Consider the following 9,189-nt stretch of genomic DNA (forward strand, 5'->3'; position numbering starts at 1 on the left):
CTTTTTATCTACATTATTCTCCTCTGTTCACTGAGCAAGAGAGTATTTTTATTTTATTTTTGTGATTTTTTTACACCAAGATATAAATTTTTGAAGTTAGTTGATTTAATTAAATCAAAAATAACCCTATTTTCCTACTTAAACCACGCGGCGCCACGCAATCCTCGGCAGCACCAAAGTCTCCACGCGGCTGCTCCCCATTTGGCGCCGCCTTCTGAGTCGCGCTTTATGTTGGGATCTCCCGTTCGGCTTCATCTCAACCCTTCATTTGATACACGTGCCATCTGACGGTCGTAAAAAAAAAAAACCCAGCAGTTCTACAAAATTTAGGGCGTTAACTGTAATCTCAGCAGCCATGCCCTCCATCATATATATGCGCCGTCGCTTCGAACCGGTCGATCGATGGCTTCTTTCTAGGGCTGCCTCCCTCTCGGAGTATAGGCCCGTGAAGAAGACGGTATCAAATTTTTTTCCCCTTCCGACTTGAGTTGATTTCATTGCAATCTTATTCATCGTTTTAGTGATGACCGTGCACTCTCCATGTTCTTCAAGTTGTCGTTTTTGGATGTAGAAGAAGAGCACCGAGAGCATCAACAATAGGCTAGCCCTTGTTATGGAGAGTGGAAAGTAGAATCTCGGATACAAGACCGTTCTTAGGTCCCTAAGAAGCTCCAAAGGTGATTTTTTCTCCATTTATTTTCCTGTATTTGATTTAATCATAGTTAACTGAGGTTGTTTACCTATTTATCTTTTGATCTTGATCCTTTTGGTCTTTTAGGACAAACGCTGATAGCATTTGAATGCTGTAACAAATGGTAGCATCCAATTTGCTTTTGTTACTTTTCTGAGATTGAAGGTTTTGTAATGGCTGACATATGCGGTGATTTGTTTGAATGGTTTTGGGACTTCAGTTTGACTCTTGGGCTACTAAAAATGCCTCTGAGATGAATACAGCTCCCTATACAAATTTCGGCATTTTAGCTTATTACAATTTCACGCAGAGAACGATTTGATATCTGAGTGGATTTGTCTATACCGAGATATTCCTTTAGATGTTTTTAGTCTAGTAACTGCAAGCTTATTCTTTACTTTATAAGTATATATTTACAATTTCATTTTGACCAATCTTGATTGTGGTCTTTCTTTTTTTTAATTATCAACCATTTAGATGCAGAAAATTTGAATAATGGAAAAGGGATTGAAAAATTTCCAATCAACTCTTTGCTGATAAATTGTGAAAATAGTAACAAAATTTGCTAATTTTCTTTAACTTTGTTAACTAAAATCTCTAAATTTCTCTTGGTTTGGTAATCCTTTTTTGTCATTGTTGGATTCGAAGTACCAAATGTGAAAAATGAAGGATTGTGATAGGTAGTCAACAACCAACATAAAATTTTGTCGAAAAACTATGACATGAATTCCTTAAATTGTTGTGTTAATGTTAGAGCGTTCTTTGGAAGTGACATGCCATATGACCGGATTACATTGAAAAGTGTGCAAGCATTGCTGCATCAACATCTTGGTGTTGTGTTAAATGAGCATAGATTCCAATATTATAGATGAATGAGGGCAAAAAAATTAGTCTATAAAACTAATATATTGATAAAATTTTGGAATATATGTATTGTTATAGGTTAATTAATGAAATTAGTAGATATTATGATTCTTAGACAACAACAATAACAACAACAAGTTTTTATTCCACTAAGTGTGGTCGGACGCATGAAACATTTTTCTCCATTTTGTCCTATTAGGTGTCATATTTTCTTTTAATTCTAATAGGTCAAGATATTCTGATTCTAAAGAAATAAATATCTTATGTGTTTAAGAAATTAAATGTGTTAGAGAAAATATTAAAGAGATTGATAGTTTAGGATTTAAACTTTAATATTCAGTTAAGAGTCATGCTAGAAATGATGTATTTAAAATTATAGATAATAGTTTGAAAGGTAATACTATAAAAATTTATAAAATTGGAGATAAAATTATAACTTAAAAAGTTATTGTTTATATTAAAATTCATGATTCTATAAATGCTTATATATGCTAAAAAAAATTAAAATAACTTAAAGAAATTAATTCAAAGGATACCCCTTGAATAAAAAAAAATTATTGGAGTATATTATGATGAACATGTTGATAGTTTGATAAAAAATTTTAGAAGTATTTATAGTGGCTATGATTTTAGAACGACTAATCAAAAAGACAGTCATATTGGATTTTACTTCAACATATGATTTTGTTATTTTAATATTTTATTTAAGAAAAGCAATAAGTATATCATCACTCATAAAAATGAATCTAATAAAACACATTAATTATGTTCTTATAAAAAATAAATTGTCGAGATTGTAAAAATTGTAAGGTTATTCTAAGTGAAAATTTAAGTACTTAACATCGATTATTGATTTTGCATTTTAAGATAAATGGCTGAAAGATGAAAAATATGTTAAAATATTTTTATAAAATTAGATGAAGATACTTAAAAAACTCAAATAAAAATATTTTTTTGAATAAACTTTAAAAACCTAAAAATTTGAGATGTTTATGAAAAAGTTAATCCTTTGTGAGATAAATTTGCAAATACTATTAAGCAAATATAAAAGATATGCTTGGAGAATCACAAATAAAAATTATTTTTTATAAAAATAGTTAGTGATTAAATAATATATAAGAAACAATAAAAAAAGATTATTATAAAAAGTGGTTTAGTTGTAAAAGTTTGGAGAATTGGGAAAAAATAAGATGATGTCGTAGGAAGTTTAAAAGAAAAAAAAATTGTGATGCGAAAAGTTTTATTTTTAATATTTTATACTAAATTAGGTTTTATGGAGGGTGATATATATATATATATATAAGCTAGTCAGAAAAAGATATAGAAAAAGTAAAAAAAATTAGTTCAAATAGTTTACTAAGAATGAAAATTAAAATGTATTTTTCTTAGAAGATGATATTCAACATAGTTGGATGTGTGTTGTTTTGATTAATTTTTTTAATAAATATAGTAAAATATAATCAATTTTAATAATCTTAATATGATAAATATTAATAAAAAAAGATTATTTTCTCCTCACACCAAACAGTGTTTTTCGATTGACGGGTATCTAATCTCAGCGGGGATAAAACGCCAACTAAGGTAGTACAAAATGTTCTCTTTCCTTATTATTTTGGGCCAGTAAAACTTCTACCGACTCGTCAAGAGCGGCAATATAGAGAATGAGAGACTTTCCTGGGATCCGAGCTGTTATTACTGGAGGATTCAACAAATAGCGCTTGATGTTGTCGAAAGCATGCTGACATACTTCATCCCAGTGAAACTAAACATCTTTCTTGGCCAAAGCAGAAAATGGTTGACATCGACAGGAAATGTTCGAAATGAACCTCCTACTAAAGGCAAGCTTCCCCTGAAGGGAGCGCAGTTGCGTGAGACTTCTAGGAGGCTCCATTTCTATGATGAATTTTACTTTACTGGATCAATTTCAATGCTTCTATGACGGACAATGAAACTCAGAAGCTTCCCAGACGATACGTCAAAGGCGCATTTCAACGGGTTCATCTTCAAGTCATATTTCCTATGACGTTCGAAGACAATCCTTAGGTCTGAAAGATGATCTTCCTCAGAATGACTTTTAATTACCACGTCATCGATGTAACACTCGGCTTGGTGATGTAGTAGGTCGTTGAAGATATGCGTTATAACACGTTGATATATTGCCCCGACATTCTTCAATCTGAAGGGCATAACTTTATAGCAGAATATGCTGATTGGCGTACGAAACGCCGTATGTTGTTCCTCGTTTGGGGCTATCTGGATTTGATTATAACTAGATAAATCATCCATGAAGGAAAACATCGCATGAGAAGATGCGATATCAATTATGAGCTCCAGAATTGATAACGGAAAATCGTCTTTCGGGCAAGTCTTATTTAGGTCCTGAAAGTCAATGCAAACTCGTATCTGTTCGTTCTTCTTTCGAACGAGTACAACATTCACAAGCCATGTAAAATAGGAGACCTCTCTAATAAAGCCAGCCTCGATGAGCTTTTTGGTCTCTCCAATGACCTTTTGCTCTATCTCTGGTCTCATCCTTCGAGGCGTTTGTTTTATGGGTACGACACTCGAATCAATGGCTAAATGGTATAAGACCACCTTTGGAGCCAGGCCGGGCATCTAAACATAGCTCCAAGTGAGACAATCGCGAAATTCTTTCAAGATTTTTATGATTTTAGTAACCATAAAATCCGATAATAATTTGCTAATATAAGTTGGATGACGATCATCAACCGACCAAGGTTGATCTCGATCAACTCGTCGATTGTTGAAGAGACACCATCCTCCAGCTCAGGAGGGGCATCCTTGACTTCAACCTCCTCTAGTTTGGGTGAGGGTTTCTGTGCCATCATGCACACAAATCTTTTTACTTGAGGTTCTGTGGAATTTGGATTTGTCAAGCATTTTGACATAGCATAACATAGTCTGGCTCTTTACCCGGAGAATCTATTTTGCCACATAACATTAATTAGTTTGGCTTGACGAATAAGCTACCCCTCGGGTAATAACCCAACGTCGAGCATTTTGCATATAAGAGGAGAGTAATAATAAGAAGAGGGATGTCCTCTGCTTCATTTTCATCATTTAAAAGCACTACATCATTATTCAACAGTGGATGCACACGCTTTCGTCAGCTCCCTGCGATGACCTGGTGGAATGGGTTTGATGGTCAACACCTTGTCCGACAAAGAGAACCTGGACAAACGACAAACCATGTTCATTGAAGGTAACAAAAATATCTCCTCATTAGTGTCCTCTTAGCTTGAATAGCTCATGAGTAACACTTCATTTGGCTCGAACTTAGAGTTCGATACAACTTCGATCTTCACCCTACCTGATGGCAAAGTAGGGAATCTAGGTTCATGTTTTGAAGCTAGGGGGTACAACGCCTTTTCTCCTGCTCCTTTACCTCTTTAACTTTAACAAGGTGAGAATTAGGAAAAGAAGGGGCCCGTGGGCTTCCCGGTTGAGTCGAGACTGGGATATATGCTTTAGTTGGTACGTAGTACTTTTGCATCATCGTAGACTCCCACCTCATTAATGAAGAATGCTTGAACATTCCCAGGGATGAAGAACTCCCCCCACGCATATATTTGATTCATTGGTGGAGGGTGGAATGTACCATCCCGTACTTATGGATTCATGGGCTTCCGAGCAGAGCTCTATAAGTTGTATTCCCATCGATCACATGGAATTTTGCTTCACACTTGAAGTCTCCAAACTGGAGTGGCAGCGTGATAGAACCAAGGGTCTTCTGTCTCTTTTCGTTGAAGCCATTAAGCATAGTTCTGTCAGAACATAATCTCCTCGTGCCAAAGGACAACTTGAGAGTACGGACGCTAATGATACTCACCGAGACGCCAAAATTTATCAAGATACAGTTTAACAGAGTGTCGTAGATTCCGACCGTCACATGTAGGGGACGACTATGGTCCGCGGTGCCAAGAAGCAAGTTTTCTTCAGTGAAGGTAACGACAACCATGTCTGGCGGCGTGGCCACCTCCTTCATCTTTTCTTCCACATAATAAGCATGGAAGATCTCAAACTCACGAAGAGCTCTAATCAAGGTCTCCCTCAACTTGGGAAAAAGGAGAAGCGCATCATAGATGCTCAAAGCGGCTGTCAACCTCTTGAGGTGGGCTAGGACATTATAATCAACAATTTTGGAAGGTTCTTTAACTCCTTCACTTGGGACTTCAGGATGATCATCTACCTCTTGGGTGATGATACCTTTCCCTCTTTCCTTAGAGTTGGGTAAAGCCACTCTAAGAGGGAGAATTTTTCTGCTTTCGAGGCAAACTTCCTGGACATCCTCACTAAAGGATCCAAAGGGATCAACTTTGGTAGAACATTCAGCGGAATGCTTGCGAAAATGCCTTTGTGGCTATAGGCCTCATATGCATCATTGGATGAATCGCTAAGATCATCACAAAGGCGAAATGTACCGCTCAAGGAGGGCAATAACATATATTGCTCATCTCCTTCATCACCATCGTAGTAGTCATCATCTATGTTACGAGCATCAAGCATAATAATATTAAACACAGAGACGTAATCAAAAAGCTCTTTCTTTGTTTCATCAAGAAAAGGTGTGCCAGGAGGAGCACTGCAATCCACTCTTGAGTTACCAAAAATAGAAGAAAAAGCAGAAGAAGCACTGGAGATTGCAACAACAACAACCATCTTCATAGAACTTTTCCCATGGGGCTTCTCCAGGTACTAGTCCGGTATCTCGATCTCCCCGACTATATAACGGGCTTCAAACCAATCCTTGAAAGGTAACAGTCTTCAAGAACTTTCCCCAGATGTCTATGATATGGGCAGTAGTTGGGCTCGGTTGCCCTTTCCACCTCATGAGGTCTCTTGGGCGGTGAGAGCTGCATCCGTTGGTTAAGCAGGTTCTTAAGCACCTTCTTAAGGCAGTCGCTCCTGAAAGAGTACACCTTGGACTTATTTTGTACAAGGGATTGAGGTTTCCACTTCTTAGGAGGTGGGCGAGTTTGTTCGACAACCATGAAAGGCTTTTACTGCTTCCTATCAGACGCTGAAGGACCCATACTAGGCTTTTTACTCTTGGTCTTCTCGGTATTTTTGAAGGTCAAGGCATTTGATGTATCTTGCAGACTAGCCACCTTCTCGATTAAAATCTCGAAAGTCTTGATCGTTCATCTTCAATAAGGCAAAAATAGGGCCTTTTATCTTACCCTTGAGGAATGCTACCACGTGTTGCTCTTGCAGCTACGGTTCACACTGCAAATTTGGACCGTGTCGGGCTAATATTAAATCATTCAAAGTGTTTTGATGGCGTGCTCCCGCAAAGCGTTTTTTAAACGCATCTTCCAACTCTGCGAAGGTCTTAAATGAGCCTTTAGGTAAAGGTCGACATACCACTTAAAAGCAAACTCCGTTAAACTGGTGATGAAAAGCCGAAGTAAGAGCGCATCATTGTTGCCAAAATTGCAACAGAGCGCTCTGAATTGAGCTATATGCTGGTGAGGGTTGCCAAAGCCCTCAGACCTTTTGAAGTGAGAGGGAACAAACCCTAGAGGTACGAAATGTACTCATACGCCTCGGGATATGGTCTACCCGTCGCAAAATTGTCTAGCCTTGTTGGGCTGCCAAGGCAGCTTTGCTTTTGCTGTCAACCAAGGACTGCAGGAGTGAATCAGAAGGGATCATGTTGAGTGGCATCTGAAGAGGTGCATGAACATGCCGAGAAGGTGCCGAAGACACAGAAGGAACGATAAAGCGTGCCTCGCCCTGAGTAATGGGGAGATAATATGTCAGACCCTGCCCTTTCATTTTGTAATGCCACTACCTGGGCGGCAAGAAGGGCGACCTTGGCCTGCAAGTGAGCAATTATCTTATATTTGCTCTGATCCCCTTGATCAACCACGGGCCACCATGGACTTCAATAGCTCCATGATGATCATCCTCAATAGGATCAGGGGCAAGACCCTCGACATTTGAGCTATGTGCTTGTGTGGTCACGATCATGACATGGCCCGTGGCCATCTTAAGATTGAGGAGTTCTTCATCGAGGTCGTCTTCATCAAAAAAGTCGTTTGGTATATCTGAAAGGCCCCCATATAAGTCATCGCTCGGGGCACGAAAGTAGTCACCGGACAAATCACTTATAGGATCGGCCTCGAGCCTCTCCTCGGGGTCAATCTGTGATGGGTCCGAGATACAATCCACTAGAGGAACTACCCCTTATGGGATCGACTCAACGATTTCTGAAACTGGAGTCGGAGCTTCAACAAGAGAGAAGGTGGGTCCTTTCGAACCCACTGCCTCCTATGGCGGTCGAGACGGTATCCCTCCCGCAAATATTTTGTTTCGGGACAGATAATGGGAATTTCTTCGGGGACATGCCTCAAAACTCTCACCATTAACTGAAGAAGTAAACGAAGCAGGGATGTAAGCAAAACCAACTTTCTTACCAAAGAAGGGTACATTATGTGCGGGCTGTGCCGCTACAATGGTAGACCTAAGAGCAGTAGGAACAAATTTCGTTGCATCGGAGTTGAGCGCTACGTTGGGTGCCCTTAGTGGTTCCCCAATGGGCTCAATAGCCTACGGAGTAGAGGGTAACCCTGTTGGTTGAGTAGTGGATCGATGGGCCGAAGCCCATGTCCTACTACGATGGCCTCGAGGGTAGGGGTGTAAATGAGTCGAACACGAGTGATCCGAGACTCAGCTCATATTCGGCTCGTTTATATTTCAAGCTCAAAAAGTATGTTCGTATTAAGCTCGTTTGCTTAGCGAGCCGAACACAAGCTGTTCACGAATAAAGAGACGTTTTTACAACCCTAATAACGTAGCCATAAGATGTTGAGGGTTTGGACAAGATTTAAAAATTATTGTTTGTATTAAAACATCATTTGTATCTAATTTAATAATTTTGTCTATTTTCTTAATCAATACTTTTAATTGATTATAAATCTTTGTAAATCAATTATTGTAGGGGTGTAAATGAGTCGAACACGAGCTATCCGAGACTCAGCTTGTGTTCGGCTTGTTTATATTTCAAGCTCAAAAAGTATGTTCGTATTAAACTCGTTTGCTTAGCGAGCCGAACACAAGCTGTTCACGAATAAAGAGACGTTTTTACAACCCTAATAACGTAGCCATAAGATGTTGAGGGTTTGGACAAGATTTAAAAATTATTGTTTGTATTAAAACATCATTTGTATCTAATTTAATAATTTTGTCTATTTTCTTAATCAATACTTTTAATTGATTATAAATCTTTGTAAATCAATTATTGTAGGGGTGTAAATGAGTCGAACACGAGCTATCCGAGACTCAGCTTGTGTTCGGCTTGTTTATATTTCAAGCTCAAAAAGTATGTTCGTATTAAACTCGTTTGCTTAGCGAGCCGAACACAAGCTGTTCACGAATAAAGAGACGTTTTTTACAACCCTAATAACGTAACCATAAGATGTTGAGGGTTTGGACAAGTTTTAAAAATTATTGTTTGTATTAAAACATCATTTGTATCTAATTTAATAATTTTTTCTATTTTCTTAATCAATACTTTTAATTGATTATAAATCTTTGTAGCCTTGTAGTCAATTAATTTTTTTAAAAATATTAGTCATTAATATATATATATATATATATATATATATATA

General features: G+C 37.8%; 1 pseudogene; it reads left to right on the forward strand.

Moving 5' to 3' along the window:
- Positions 1 to 324: 324 nt before the first annotated feature.
- Positions 325 to 9,189, forward strand: part of LOC110026989 — a 15,556-nt pseudogene continuing 6,691 nt past the window's right edge.

Source organism: Phalaenopsis equestris, unplaced genomic scaffold (assembly GCF_001263595.1).
Source record: "Phalaenopsis equestris unplaced genomic scaffold, ASM126359v1 Scaffold000411, whole genome shotgun sequence".
Lineage (NCBI taxonomy): Eukaryota > Viridiplantae > Streptophyta > Magnoliopsida > Asparagales > Orchidaceae > Phalaenopsis > Phalaenopsis equestris.